Genomic DNA, 15,231 nt, shown 5'->3' on the forward strand with positions numbered 1-15,231 from the left:
TTGCTGTTCCCTCTGGGCCTCTAGCGGTTCGTGCGTGTCTAATTTCCAGGTGTGGAAGCAAGCTTTCTCCTGTGCCACGTTTTGCGGGTTCTCTTCCTGGTGAAGTCGTGTGTAGGTAGTTCGGGGGCCGTATGAGTAGATCGTTGCTCTCGTTAATTAGGAATTAGCAGTTGATGTACTACAAGTTGTATGTTCCGATCGTCCATCAGGTGTTCGTTCGGATGATTTGGATGGGCGTATGCACGTCGGCGTCTAGCGGGAAGTGTCTCACTGGTTCGTCGGGTGATACGTGGGAGTGTGTATGCGTGTGTGTGTGAATTAGCGGCGTGGTGGGAACTTTGCGGTATTCGTGAGTTGCAAATGGGGGCGCAGATGCGTGCTTGTGCGTGTGCGTGTGCGTGTGTTTTATTAGAGGTTGTCGCCGTTGTCGAAGAGTAGGAAATCCAAAGAGTGTTCGGTGGTGGACGCCCGGCGTTCTCGATGCGATGGACAACTCAGTTGCGTGTGGGAAAGGGTGGAAATGGACGAAAATGAGTGAGCGATGGGACTGGTGGCAGAAGGAGCGGAGGAGGCAGAGGGCAAATGGCAGAGAGCGTTGTGAGAGCGAGAGCTCGAAATTAGTATTAGAATCGGGACGAAGGAGCGTCGTGAACAAGTCCAGTGCGAATGCGGATCGAGGAAGCAGGAAGGAGGGGTGTGAAAGCAACGGCTTCCTCGCCTGGTGTCTTGTTTCTGGTGTGTGGTGTATGGTGTGTGATTTTTGCCTCAAAAGGTTAAGTCTGGGCCCAATCCAGACAGTCGGATAGACAAGTGGGAGAAGGAGAGTTGCAGTTGATTCGGGGACTGGACGGGACAAGAAGAAGACGGGACAGAAGCTAAAAAAGGGTAAAGGTAAAAATAAAATAAAAAGTGAGATCAGAAAGAAAGAGGAAGTTTGGTCATGGATCGTCGTCTACTAACTACATGTTTTTTTCCACTCACACCTCCTTCCGACTCCTCTTCCTCCTCTGCTCTTTCCGTCGTCTTCTCTGCCTTCTACCGAGAGAGAAACAGACCGGGCAGAGCAAGGTACCCCAGGTATCTCGTCGGCCACCGCAACTTTACTTTACCTTGCCTTACCATCTGGCATCATCCAGTACCTGGTATCTAGGTTGCGTGCTCCAGATACCCGTCTGTACGAACGGGTATGGATGTGGATATGGATACCTCATCCTCATCCCACCACTTTCAACCTACGAGGCCGCAAGACCTGAACAGCTTGGACCCTTTTCTCAAGTCACTCCGGTACCTCTACCTCTACCCGTACACTGGTATCCCACTCTACTGGAAACTTCAACTAGCCTACGGATAATGTTGCGTACCTTAGGTACCTACAAATACGTATTCGTTCGTCCTTTCCAGTTTGATCATGTCCCTTCTTTTCTTGCCGACTAGATGACAATGTTCTTCGGGGACCTGCCATTTACCACAGATTCTTGCGGAAAGAGTTGGCAACTACCTTAAAACCGGAATCTCCCGTTCAACGATACATCTATCCGCACCTCACTTACAGTCACACCTCCACACGAAGCAAAGCAAAGCATGTTTCGTACCTCGATCCAGCATAGCAAATGCTACCGCACATTTGGAACTCTGTTTAGCCTCGTCTCAAGTCTTCTACTTATCGATGCTACGGATACCTACCGCTCTCTCGAATACCTAGCATATAGCAAGCACAGCACATTTTACCTCGTCACAATTCCACCGCCTGCCCCGGCTCCTGAGTCCTGAGTCCTGAGTCCTGACTGATGCCCATGTGCTTCAGCCGTGATCCTCGCCTGACGACCCCGGCCACCAGAAGCTGCACACATATCAACCGCATCCACACATGCACCACTCCAAGGCGGCAAACAACCATCCAGAAGCCGCCAGCAGATGGATTTCGTGGATCCCTATGGCGGGCCGTATGCGCTCCCGCCACCTCTCCGGTAGACCTGTCCCTCTGATTTCGTTGCCGAGCAGTGAAATGGGTCGAGGCACCAATCGTCAACTCACCGCCCTCTTCCCTCACTCCGCTTAACCTCGACATCCACCAGCCATGGATTTTGTTTAGAGACCCATGGACAGGCACAGTCAAAAGACGAAGTACTGGCACCCTAGCTCTACTTCATGGTGTGCTTCTGACCCAGATCCTCAGCCGCGACAGCTTATACTGCTTCTCACCATCACTAAAGGTGTTATATGCTCGAAACCTTGGTTCTCCCTCTCTTCCTCTCACAGGTACGGTACCAGACAGGCCGAAGGCCTCGAGTCCCGCCGTTGAGAGAACAAAAAGGCCAAGACCACTTTGGTGGAGATGCCGCAGGGAAGTCCAGCACCTTAATCAGGACAAATGAGCTGCGAGGACAGGGATTCGCGGCTCTCGGGCAACAAGCCTCCAGGGGTTTTTTATGTCACCCACAGCTCGACCATTCGAGGTGGCTGGTTGGCCCAGCTGGAATAGGAGATGGCTCCTCGACCGATTCAAAGCCGGCCTCTAGCTTCGGCCAAACCATCGCTGATGGTCGTCTTAGCGTTTCCCAACTTCAGCTGCAAACCAAGCCAAAGAGGTCACGGGCTTCGGACTCGTGCCTGTCTCAAACATGGAACATCGATGCTGCAGCGCTGCTACTCTGTACTGCTCCAAGATTCCGAGTCGCAGAATCTGAATCCCGTCTACTCAGTACAATCTCTGTACAAGAGTCGGAGAAAACACCCGCAATAGAGAGCTGAGCATAACGCTGGCAGAATTCACAAACCCTTCTCCTCACCGGCTGGCAGAATAGGGGGCCAGGCAACAGATATGTGCCAAAATCGATCGAAAGAGCATGAGGCATTCCGAGGCATAAGGCGGCACTTCACTCGCTTATGGCAAGACATCGAAATGCAAGCAGCGTATGCGAGGATTGGCCACATCGGGCTCGTCTCCTGAGATGATCTACCCGTATGAACAGACAACAGACGAAACCTCGCAGCCAAATCTTTTGGATTCACTCTCGGACTCGTGGGGGCACGACGGCCGCAAATGCAGACGTCTGATTGACAGCTGCCTGCCAGAGATACCTCTGTCAGTTTGCGCTCAGTGCTCCCCGACTAATTTCTGTTTCCTCCAAGCTAGTCGGCACCAATGCAACATGGGACGAGGCTCGAGCTCCTCTCCTCGCAATCCACCTGCGACGGCGCCGACCTGTCACTTTGCAGTTTTCCAGTTCCTCGAGATCCGAGTCCTCAACTCCTCACCACTGCAGAGAAATGACATTACGGAATGCAGACCCCCGGATATGCAGTCACAAGGGGTCTGCAGGTCATCACCAGTGACTTGACTCCCAACATGCAGGAGAATCGAAACACCCGCCACCGTGATATCCGCGCCAACGCGCAGCCAGTCTTATTCTTTGTGCTACCACTCGAGTGCTTGCAGCCTTTTTGACGGCCTTTCTTCTTGACTAAATGTTGCTGCTGGAGAAATGTCCAAATGCTTCGGAATGGCATAGTTGGCTTCCACGCAAAGCAAACATGGGTTCAACCTGGGTGATATTTGCTGTCCCTATGGAATGGAGACGCTAGCGATGCCGATCACCGTCAAACCGGGGCTCTACGACCAGGATACTAGAATGAGACTTCGATGAGGTGCAGAATTGCCAGCCACGCAAAGCTCGAGCAGGAAACGCAATACCGCTGGCCTGTTCGTATATCTGGACTGGATACGGATACGGCCATGGCGATCAACAAATTCCCTACACTAGGTTCCAGAACTTAGAAGTCCTGAGTCGTATGAAAGATCGGCTGCAATATCACATTCTAGAGAAAGTCGGTTTCCTGTGGCTCCAAAGCCACATCGCCTTCCGCATCAACGCTGTCTCAACTTTCCAACCACATCAAACAAGACATGCATTGCATTTCTTCAGTCGTGCGACACTAAACCAAACCATACTCTCTGAACTATTTCTGTTACCACCCAAGAAGCAGTGATAGAACTTGTCCAATTCATCAGCACGCATGTCTCATTACTTCTTCGGCCAAAGATCATTCTACTTTCACCATCGCAAGGGCCCTAAGAGTAATTTGAGCGGCTATCGCTGTCCGCGGCATTTCACGGTAACAGTGGATATATTGCCCTCCCTCAACCATATCCTTACATCGAAAGGAACAGCCTTGCCGTAGTGGTGTATTGCCCCTTTACACTGCTTGGAACAAAGTTTCTATTTGCTTGTCATGGCACGCAGGGGTGCACTTGATCGTCACTGATGAGCATCACATATCGAACGTAGAATCACTTGGGTGACGGGTCCTTTGGCAATCCTCTCCCTTGGGTTCGGAAATCAGCAGCACAACAAGAACGCTGTGGGCCCATCAGGCGCATTCGCATGACCCGGGGACAGTTCGTATCTAGCAAGGAAAATGATGTTGGGTTCTTCCTTCTTCCCTACGGATACGAGCAGGGATACTTGCAGCCGCACGGTCTTCCCGCCTGATGGTTGCGCGTCAGCAAAATGAGTTGAAGTCCAATGAGGTCGGGGGACCTGTGAATAAGCTCACCTAGCGTTCTTGACGAAGCGGATGGTTGAACAGAGTGCAGCAGTTTTTCATTGAAGTCTAATATGCGTCAGACTCCAGGAGTTTCACGAAACTGGGCCCAAAATCAGTAAGCCCTAGTTGAAAATCGACCCCGGAATACATCGGTAAACGTTCCGGTGAATGTAGACAACCTCACATATAGTCGGCAAACATATCCCGAGGAAGGCAGTCATGGCCGAAGAGTGGTTATAGCCTATTCCAGCTAGCCAGCATTCACGGATCTCGAATGCGTGGAAGGGAACGGAACATTTCTGCGGTCCTACATCTTTTGAGTCGTATGTTTGTAATCGGTCACTCTGGACGAACCATGGGGCGCGAGTCTACGGTCGGCGGTTCAGCTCGTCTGAAGCTTGCGTACCCGGGCAGCTTCCCCCTTTTTGTCAAGCATATCCAGGCATTTTACTGCACGGTGCTCTTTTTTGCATCTTTTCCTACGAAGCAATCACTGTAGTTGCGTGCTATTCTAGGAAGCTGGAACAAGTCTCTTGGGGCGCAGTTGGCAGCTTCACGTTCTGATGCACGATTTGCTGAACACCAAGTGTCCAGCTGAGCCTTTGGTTGCTCTCCAACGATGACTGCGGCAAAGGGCAAGAAGCCTTGCAAGTTTAAGCGGGTGTCCTAAGTTCGAAGGCTAGATTTGAGGAAAGGGACGGGAAGCTCTGTTCTGGAGCTCGATCCGGGATATCATATACTCTGAAGCTTGCGGACGGACGGACGGGCGGGCGGGCAGTCATCCCGTTTCCAAAAGTTTATTCGTAGGGCGAAGTTTAAGCCATTGATTGATCAGCAACCGGCTTTTATAAATCCCTTCTTGGCTGGGTTGAAGCCCATCTTTGTTGCTAGTTTTTTTTAAGTTCTCCTCGGTCGACCACAGCCGTCCCCATCGGCACCTGAGGTGCTTCACCTGTATTCTCCTACTTCCCTAGCCTACCTGAGGGGAAGGGTTTATACGGATATTCCATCCCAACTCTGCGTCCCTGGCCGTCCTAGGCCTCCGCCCTGAGGCCGTTCGATTCCAGGCAGGGGCGTGGCTTGTAAGGTCAGTTATTCCCCCTCCGTCCTTTCCTATTGCTCTTGAATTTCATTCAAAACCATACGCGATTGCGAATCTACGTTTGTGGGTAGAGAATGTGATGTTTCTCTTGTTCGTAGATTTCCATCGGGTATGGGGGTCGTGTCTCTATCTGCCAAGGGACTGCCAATATCTATGTGGCATCTCTTCGCGAGAGGATTGTACGCGCCTAATTGAGCTGTGAACTCTAAGAAGTTTCGTTGGTCTCGGTAGGCTTAGCTTTTCCGGTTTTCGATGTTTCTTGTCTGGGCCAAGCTCTTCGGGCAAGGGGCGATGGCGAGCAAGAAGAACCTTGTGAGAAGAGCATTTTGATCTTGGCTCGTCTCAGTAGAAGGTTATATTCGCCTTGAATATACAGAGCTGAGGAAATCTTCAGATAAAGTGCAGAGTTAGTGAAGCTTGTGGGTGGGCATGTTTACCGGAGGACTTCAGGGGCTCATGTTGGCTATGAAGTGATAGTTTTGATGCCAAGGGCAGTGGCAGGAGGGGCGGATCCAAGATAGCCCGTCTTGCGGTATCTTGGAGGCTCTCATGGCTAGCATTTTCATCTGCGGGCTTAGATGGCCTTGCCAAGGGCTCCTCCCTCAACTGCTGGTGATCATAGGCTTGACACATCGACCTTTGCAAAGGTCAGCTCCTCGGTAGCTCGGGTTTGGGTCGAAGGGCGGAAACATACACACTTTTTTGATAATTTCAGGTGCAGCTTATTGGTTTGTAGTGAGACTGAAATCCGCTGACACCATGATAGTTGAGGACGTTGAATCGAGAGCATGTTTTTTCCTCTCTCTGCCCAAAGCCTCCTGCAATTTGGCTAGGTACTCGTCAAGGTGATGTGAGTCTATGGGCATTCCTCTTGCTGTTCATAGCGTTTGAAACCGGCATCTCTGAGAAAGTATGCAGAGTTTATAGTGTGATTTTCGTCTCGAGTTCACGTTGTAAAGGGGCGTGGGCGCTCGACTTGTTCTCGATACATTTAATATTTACCTCCATTGGTTCTGTTGCGGTACGGTGTGGCAGCGTACTACGTGAGCTTATTCGTGAAATGAACCGGACCAGTCCAGCTCACATTGCCGAATACCAGATATCGAGTCAAGTCACCGTGGGAATCAAAGTGGCAAACTGAGGTTTCCGTAATTTTTGAAGCCGGCAGGGGAAATATTTTCGGCGCCTCTCAACCTGATCTGAGGAGCCCTGACGTTGAGTCTGAATTCGACTCCCGTTACTAGCTTTAGTATTAAATTCATTCTGTTGTAAATCATGATTACGCCCTCATAGAATACAGAAGAGCCCGCTCAAACAGTGGCCAGCTGTCCCGGAGGTAGTAGAACATGCGTGTCGGTCTACATTGGCACCAGAACAGATGTATGTAGTCTGGATATCCGAAGTGGTACAACACAGGGTTGGCACTCTTCCTAACATTGAAAGTCTCTTGTAGCATTCTACTTGTCGAGTGAAGAGGCATAGACTAGGGTACCGGGGAGTGGGGACAGAAGGAAGATACGCATGAAGCGGGGACTGAAAGGAGAGATAGATGATCACTGGTCCGTACAAGTGCTCGGCCAGAGGATGCCGTTTCTTAGTCGAGGAATCACAATTACTGTTGGCTTGAGTGACAACTACAAGTTAAGTGCTATAGGAATGAGGACGATAGTGGTTCAACTTCTAATTCGCAGTATTGCCAAGTAGACATGCTTACGATGGCTTCTCTATCCTCGCACCTTGGCAGTCTACCGGACAAACTCCCAGTATCGGCCAAATTCATGAGCATTGCCTGCCACACAACAGTCTCTCAAAAATAAAGCTTTGTCGACAAGACTTCTTGAGGTCCGATTACGTCCGTTTCGAAACGGCGCGCATTCTCATCAAAAACATGATTGCTGACTTTATCAAATCTTACGGAAAAGTCTCGAAACAAAGTACGCCCAATACAATACTAGAATCGGACTCATTTCTTTCAATGAAAGACGGGAACTGGCGACACAAGCCTCCCTCACAGCTAGTTCTTCAGTGCGGTGAATTCCTTATCAACTTGCTAAGTCATGGATATCTAGTGTCCTTTGCCTAATTTCATCAAATTGTCTGCTGGAGCGCAAGTCGTAGAACATAAGGGCGACACTTACACGAAGGTCAGGCAAAAGTGCTCCCCGCCGGATTCCTGTTCTCTCAGGGCTGGCGACGACTATCGACAGAACGCAAAGAAGAGATTCACCAGTCTGGTGTGCAATCTAGCTGTTCTGTATCTGAGGCCACATCGGCACAGGACTACAGTCGGGGTCTTAGAGGACTTCCAAAGGTTGAGACCTCGGCATGAAATTGGGAATAACTATAGCTCCCTGACTGGGATCTCAGTCAAGTATTTACGCCGATACACGTTTTCAAGGACCCTATAACGCATCGTAAAGCTCCACGAGACTTCAAAGGAGGCCTAGGTCGATAAAGATCGATAAATACAGACCACGGTGGTGTGTTGAAAGCTGTAGCTGCTTTAGGGAGATGAAGGTAGACCGACACGGCCGTGTTCAGTGCATGATTACTTATCTCACTCATTCGACCTATCCTTGAGAGACTCATTGGTGCCATAAAAAGATATAGATTGATCTATGTGAAATAAAAAATCAAGAGCATTAGAAGTGAGATGTACTCTGGGCCTGGGTACGCTCTATCGCGCGACTGACTGCGTAGGGGCCGCGAAAGCAACCACCTTCAGCGGATGCCCTTCCCTTACCTCTACTGTTAAGACCTGTTTCGGCGAATCTCATTGATATGAAGTGAACCCAATTGAAATCCCTCACGTAGCCTTTGGAATGAGGGAGATGAGATCGATCAGCTATCCAGCGGCCTGACCAAGGGCCGAGGCTTCAATAAAATCTTTCTGAGCTACACAAAGATCCATTATAAGTAATAATTATGCTATAATATGGTCTTTCGTCATACTCTCAAAATAACGTCCTAGCCAGATATTCATATAGATGCAGATATTGGTGAATTTCGAGGCCTCTCTCTACTTTTACCTGCACAGAACTGCTATCTTTAGCCGAAAGTTTGAGCCGTGACGACGATTGGAGATAAGTCCAATTACATACACGCCAGTCGTTTTCGTTCACGAGGATTTATCCCATAACAGATCACTGTCAGATCATCATTGTCTGGTCGTTTCTCCACTGCGCTGCACAAAATGTCTTCGCCGCGCTAGGTTGTTGGCTGATACACGAGGAGATGGATCGAAAGGTTGGTGGTGGGCATGCTGAAAGAGAATTCTTCCAAGAGGACCGTGGAGGTATCATGATATCAGGTAGCTTCTCCAGCATGCGCATAATGACTTCTCCTCAGAAACCCTCTCCTACCATATCTTTAGAAAACATCGGTCGATATCGACTGGACGAAACGTTCTGGCGCTGGGTACACATGTGGATTCACAAAGTCGAGAATGTTTTGGCGTCGTGAAACTGACTAGAAAGTTCTATTCTCGCCTCTGCACAACCACTGAAAAGCTGGCTGCCATCCATTCAACGGTTTGTCAAGTCATATAGACCTCAGCCTGTTAGTGACAGCACATCAACATTCATCATTTGTAGAAGTCCACAGGTAATTCACCCTCAAGGAGGGAGCCACAACAAACAACGTCCAGACGCAGCCCCACGTTCATTAACCAAGTACTCATCATTATTGGAGTACAGGTTCATGGGAGCTGTGCACCACCACCACTGTACGCTTAAAACTCTCACTTACTTCCTGCAGCATTAGCAGCCGAACCATCTTGAACGTCCTCGTACCCTCGCGAGTCGAGGTTGACACCGAACAACACGAAAAGTTCGCCTTATGCGCGCGCGCTTAAGATGCCAAAAGACGGCAGCATTTCGGGTAATCTATAGCAGAGAACAATTGCAACCGGCCTCGCCGGCCGGCTACGGGAGAATAATCCTTGGCTACAAACCCCCTCGAGCAGTTCAGGAGAACAAAATAACCAATAGAGGCAGACAGGGAGACAAAGCCCAACCGCCAAATCATGTCGCTTACGAGCAATCGCAATCACAATTCTGGTTTTTTTTCTTTCTTTTTTTTCTTTTTCTTTTTTCTACCGCCATCGCTCATTTGAAAGCAAGCTATTCATATCCCACCCGCCCTGGTTCTCCATACCTAACTTTCTAACAAACGCAGAACGAGACAAAACATCCAGCCTCATCAAAGAATGGTGAAGGGCACAAATAAGCGACAGGACAAAAATCCATACCGCTAAAGAATGACGAGGATCAGGACAGCCGCAAAAGAACTTCAAGGTCGGGCGGCGGGCCAGACCGGCATATCCAAACGTAAAAAGCGGGGATGCCGACCGGCGCGCACCACCCGATGGTCAACCCCCATCCGGGCCCCGCCTCAACGAGATCGGCGTCGGGGATCCGGGGGACAGAGCCTCTTGATAGTTCACCTCACCTCACCTCGCCTCGCTTCAGTGTATCTTTGAACATACCATGACTCTCTAAAGGGGTATTACTCCCCAAGAACTATACACCTGAGTTGACTCGAATTGTCTCCAGAGGCTTCCAAAGTGGGTTTCTTTACTCGTGAACGACACCTCGAGGCAGGATACCACGGCAGGCAGTTTACACGACTCTACACAGTATCTGTTTCGAAGAAACATGATGACCTTTGTAAAACTTGAGAGTGAAATCTGGCTTCAGACGTTGGAAAAGAGAGAAATCGAATCGATCCTTCGTACAATCAATGAACTCTCCATCCCCATTACCCCAAATCCATAGTCATCGCCACCCGCCGCCCGCTGGAAGCAAGACTTTCCGCATTTGGTAGGTAAATCGCAACAAAAAGCCCTCCTCCAAACACCTCTCCGATACCAAACAGGTCTAACGCTGAGCTGGCGCGGCCCGGGGAGGGTGGGGGCGCGGGGGCGCGGGCGGGCGTACGGGCGGAGAGCAAACGAAGAAAATAGGAGTCCTAATCGGACACGGGACTTTCCATACACGCCGTCTACCTTTCGCAGCAGTATTGCCGGTCCTACTCTCCTTTTCCGCTTGTCTGCGCCTCGCCAGCGGACGGGGGGAAATTCCAGACACTAGTAGACGAAAACCAGATTCCGGGGATATGCTAGGCCGTGGCTCGAATCCGTATGGTCTCTGCTTTTTAGTCTTGGAGAAGGACCCTTGATTTCCCGAGTCGTTTGGTGGCGCTTTTCTCTCTCTTTCTCACTCTCCTTACCCGAGCTAAGTTAGCTGGCTTTGCCCTTCCAACTACCTTGTTTGCTTTTCGAGCTCAATCTCCCCGGAGCGGGCTCCTGGAGAAAGAGACCTTGAGAGCTCCATGGGAGAAAAGAGGAGATTGGGTGGAAGAGGGGTCGCGCGTGGGAAAACTCAGCTCACATGGGGGGCATATCCCTTCGTCTTCACCAAGGTTCCTACGTCAGGCCGCAAAGAAAAGACAGCAGAACGTTCAGAGTATGCCTGACCCGTTCCCCCCCTCCGTATATTGCGCGCAGCGCCGGGCAGAAAGAGGGGTTGTCCGGCCGTGGATAACTCCCTGTAAATGATTGTCGTGATCGGGTTACAGATGTCAACCTTAAAAAACCATACACCATATACCATACACAATACACTACACCATAGAAGCACACAGCAACAAGCACAAAGCACGGCACTGCCAAACTAGAGTTTTCAAGCAGTGGTGTTACCAGGAGAGTGGTTTGGTGTGGTGGGAAGGTTCGAGTGGACGCATCAGCAAAAGTCAGAGGTACCTTGCTTGCTTGCCTTGTAGTCTCGGGCAGGCGGCGGCGGCGGCGCGCAGCGACGGACGAAGGACAACTGCGTCTCGAAACCATTCAACAGTGACGAAGGCTAGGATCACGTAGCGGAGGGAGCGGCCCGGAAACAACTGCCTCACTGCCCGCGCCCGATATCACGCCTCGTCTGGATCGAGTCTGTCGAATTTCGTGTTGTACCAGTCCCTATTGAGCCATGTCTTTCTCGATGGATTCCCGTACAAAGGAGACGCCAATCACCGAATAGGCGAGCTTGGATTGTTGTTATTCTCAGAAACTCACGTGCACAGTCACTAGGGCGACGTGGTCGTGAACGAAGTGGACGAAGATGGACGCTGAAACAGCATGTCGCCGGTTTCGTGTCCGTGCCTGTGCCTGGGGTGGTTGTCTTCAAGGGGGCTGGGGCTGGGGCTGGGGCTGGGAGGAGGGTAGGAGAGGGACCACAGTCATGCTAGCAAACCGCGTGTTTGATCCGCAACTTCAAGTTTGGCGAGAGGAAAGCGTCAAAACTTTTGGGATGGCAGACGACAGACACAGACGGTGCTTCAACGAGCTGAGACGAGGAGGATTCGACCAAGAGAGTAGAGAACTTTGTGTGAGGGAAGACCAACGAGTAAATGCTGTCCGGGTGGCTTCAGTGTCGTTTGATGATATGGCCCGTGGTGGAACGATTGGAATCGTTGCTGTCAACCTCTGGCGCGGTATCTGTTCGAAACCGTAAAGGTGACGAGGCCCAACGCGACCCTCAACGGCAAAGAGCCCAAGGCTGGGAACTGGAACTCGACGGAGAGTGCCGTTGTGTTTGTACACTATATCTGTTGTCCAGCGATGGCGATCGGGGAGACGTGGGTGAGATAGAGTTGGCTGCAGGGTTGCAAGAAGCCGCAGACAGAGGGCAGACAAGCCGGGATGGCCTGACCAAGGTCTGGACTGGAAAAGGAACCGTGAATGCATGAAGTAACAGCGCCATGTTTGCGTGTGCCTTTCAAGGCTGAGCAACCAGACGCGGCGTGCGTTGTGTTGCTGCAATGCTGCGCGGTCGATGAGACGAGACGGAGACGGAGGGCGGGAACGATCCCAGCGTCGTCTCCGTCTTTACAACAGCCATGGACGAGAGCACGATGCTCTGACGAGGCGCAAGTTGCAACGACAAGAGAGGACAACAATGGGCACATTCGCTATTGACCCGCAGCTTGGGAGGGCGGCTCAGGGCTGGCTGGCGGTCAATGCCTATTGCCTGAACGTCTGTCTTGCATTGCTGGGGCGACGGGGCATCAGAATTAAGAGCAATAACGTAGTCTTCGGGCCAGGCACCGTCCTAAAACGGCAATGAATTTGAGGCTCGGCTGAGCAGGGCCCCTTTGGCAAATTAAAAACGGACTGGGGGGGCCTTCAGAAGTTCAGACTCTCCAGACATGGGTGCGCGTTGTTGGAGAGTTGAAGCAGAGTTCCGGCGTAGATTGATATTAGGGAAGACACCCGAAGACGGTGGAGATGATAGGTCGAAGGTCGTCGAATGAAGGATCGAGATTGGGCGGAGATATTGTCATGGGCTTCGATATACACTAGGTATAGACGTGAACGCGAGAGGTTCGCCTGATGGTCCAAGGTCCTCCACTTCCGTGACAGCACAGCGTACCGTGTCGACGGACGTGAAGGGGGGTGGGGGAAGGGGCTTGACTTTGAATGCCTTATTGATATTAACCGTTATGCGTTGAAGGGAACGCACGTACTCTGTACGCGCTGGCACAAGCTTTGTACGAAGGATACGCGTCGCCCGGTATCCATGGACCGTACGGAACGAAATGAGGTGACGGTTTATTTCGGGAGCCGGGAGAGCAAAGCCCACCGACCGAAATGGCGGACGGGACGGAGTGGGCGGGAATGGCATAGTTCGATGCGAACTGGATGATGTGCATCGTGCCATCGTCTTCATCGCGCACGGGTGGGGGAGACGGAGACGAGAAGCTTGTCGTGCCCTTTTGCGCCAGTTGTTTCTTCGTGACGCTGCGGATGGTAGTGACATAATTGGGTAGCAATAGCCACAAGGTTCAAACAAGATTTCTTGTTAAATTGCTTCGTGCTGCTCGATGGGATTAGGATGTGCGCTGGAAAAAATGCCCTCTATTTTCTGCTCATTCTCATTCTGAGCCGGCGAGCCCTAAGCTGATGAGGCTCATCATTAAACGGGAATTCCGAACGAGGCTTAAACTGGCACTGACTTGAGCATGTATCAACGGCCGGCCGTCCTTTTGCAGATGAGTCCGGGCAGCTAAAACAGCCCCAGATTTACTGGGCAGAAGGGTCACACAGACTGTGACCAGGGGAAGGGGTCTGGGTTAACGACATTTGAGGGTTCTTGAGGGCCCCATTTCCTCTTCAGGTGGAAGATCTGCCGGGCGCCAGTGGCTCGTTTTGAAACTCGAGAGAGAGCAGAAAGAAGCAAGAATGCTCGCTCATGGCAGGTCTGTAAGGTAGCCAAGGCGCGCAGAGAGTTGATAGCATCCATAGCCTGCACTTAGGTAATGAGGAGCGGTGGCATGCCGGAAAGGGTCACCTGCAGAGTCGTAATTTGCGGAAGATAGACGCCCAAAATAGACGCGGGCACGACGCATGCTGCAGTGTAGAGGAGTGAGTGAGTTGTGAAGAAGATGATGGAGCAATGCCGCATGCGTACTGCGGTAAGTGAGTTAAGGGAAGAGATGGCAGAAAGGGATGTTCCTTGTGAAAAAACCAGGGCATGGGCGTGTTGGCGGGATGAACAGACCGACTTTTCGATATCCCATCCTTGGTTGCCCTTCCCGTGCATCCCCTTTCGCGCAGTTGCCGCTCCTTCTTTTGCCACTATTTTGTTACAACATAAGAAACTGGTGATCGTTGGATCTTCTCCTTCTGCTTCGCTCCGAGGAAGGGGGCCTGGCTGGGTTTTGCGGTGATCAGTGCCCCGGCCCTTGGGCTTTCCATTCTTGCGCATCTGGGGCATCCTGCCGAAGCTGAGGTGCTCGCCTATGGTTCTTGGTGTTTTTCCAGGTCGTTGGTGATGAAGACTGGAGAGTTGAAGCGTTTGCCAGCAGGCGGCGTTACTCCTTCCCAGTAACGCAACCGTCAAAATGTGGACCAATCAGAGCTCTGGCGCAGGTTGCCGCTGCCACTTCTTTTTTCGGACTCGCGGGGAGTGGATCAAACCCAAGGCGCACACCCCTGACGACTCAGGGTGTGTGCGATCCCTGTTCGTTTCAGATTCTGCCAAGACGTCGAGGAAAATAGCTTCAAATTTCACACCAAGGGCCCGACGCTCCCAATTTCCCGTGCAGCGCCAGATTGGAAAGCTGCAGGATGTGGGGGCGGCGACTTGCGACGGGCTCGTTTCTCTCTCTCTCTTAGACTCTCAGTTCGTGTGGCAACACTGTACCTTTGTGCCCAGACGAGGCACGGCAGCACAGTATGGACGAGGCGAAAAGCCATCTTGAATCATTTGCTGCAGTGCTCCTTCAGCGGGATGAGCAAGCCACCAAAAAGGCCATAGGGAAGAGCTCTCATAGTAAAGACCATAGCCAAGAGGGTTTGGAGGGAAAGCAAGATCGTACACTACCACGCTGTTGTATCTGTACCTGGTCTCGTGACCTCACTTTGTCGCAGACTCGCAGCTCGTTTCCCGCTAACAGTTTTTTTTTTTTTTACCGAGTTTTATTTTCCTGATCTACGATCGCGAAATTGCGATGAGCTGGTTCAAGTCTGAGAATGTTTTAGGGATGGGCTGGCTGGGCGCGCGCCGTGTTACGTTGCCGCTTGCCGG

The sequence above is a fragment of the Colletotrichum fioriniae genome (assembly GCF_027942845.1).
Source record: "Colletotrichum fioriniae strain IMI 355084 chromosome Unknown scaffold_9, whole genome shotgun sequence".
NCBI lineage: Eukaryota > Fungi > Ascomycota > Sordariomycetes > Glomerellales > Glomerellaceae > Colletotrichum > Colletotrichum fioriniae.